Here is a 502-nt window from a genome sequence, read left to right as displayed (position 1 = left end):
GCCTGCAGAAGATATAAGGCACCCAGCTGGGAGCAGGCTGAAGAAATGCTTGTGAGCATTGGCCAGAGACTACTTGGAAGGCATCTGTGCTCACCACTGTACCACCAATACAGCTGTGGGCAGTATGTAGGGCTTAGAGTGAAGCCTTTGCCCTGAACCTCCCAGGGAACCGAGTGTCATTGCACAGGGCATGTGATCAGCAGGGCAGAAAGGGCTGGAGCAGGTAGTTGTGGCCGAGTGGTGAAGGCGATGGACTAGAAATCCATTGGGGTTTCCCCACGCAGGTTCAAATCCTGCCAACTATAGGCTGCAGTCCCCTTTTGTCCTGGCTGCAACTGACCATGCTGTAGCGGTTGGACTCTGCTCCACAATGTACCTGGTGCCCAGGGAGACAGTAAAACCCTCTTGCCTACACCACCCACTGTTGGTTCTTGAGCAGATCTTAAGAGCCTGATGTCACCACACATCCCAATCAGCAGAACCCCACCAGCTGTCTTCCCTA

At 54.0% G+C, this 502-nt stretch overlaps 1 non-coding gene across 1 annotated transcript; it reads left to right on the top strand.

The window, feature by feature from the left end:
* The first annotated feature begins 223 nt into the window (after positions 1 to 223).
* On the top strand, positions 224 to 305 carry TRNAS-AGA (transfer RNA serine (anticodon AGA)). Its single transcript has one exon. It is a non-coding gene; the product is annotated as a tRNA-Ser (tRNA).
* Positions 306 to 502: the final 197 nt, after the last annotated feature.

The sequence above is a fragment of the Antrostomus carolinensis genome, unplaced genomic scaffold, assembly GCF_000700745.2.
Source record: "Antrostomus carolinensis isolate BGI_N321 unplaced genomic scaffold, ASM70074v2 scaffold23705, whole genome shotgun sequence".
Lineage (NCBI taxonomy): Eukaryota > Metazoa > Chordata > Aves > Caprimulgiformes > Caprimulgidae > Antrostomus > Antrostomus carolinensis.
This window is presented reverse-complemented; position numbering and strand designations above follow the sequence as displayed.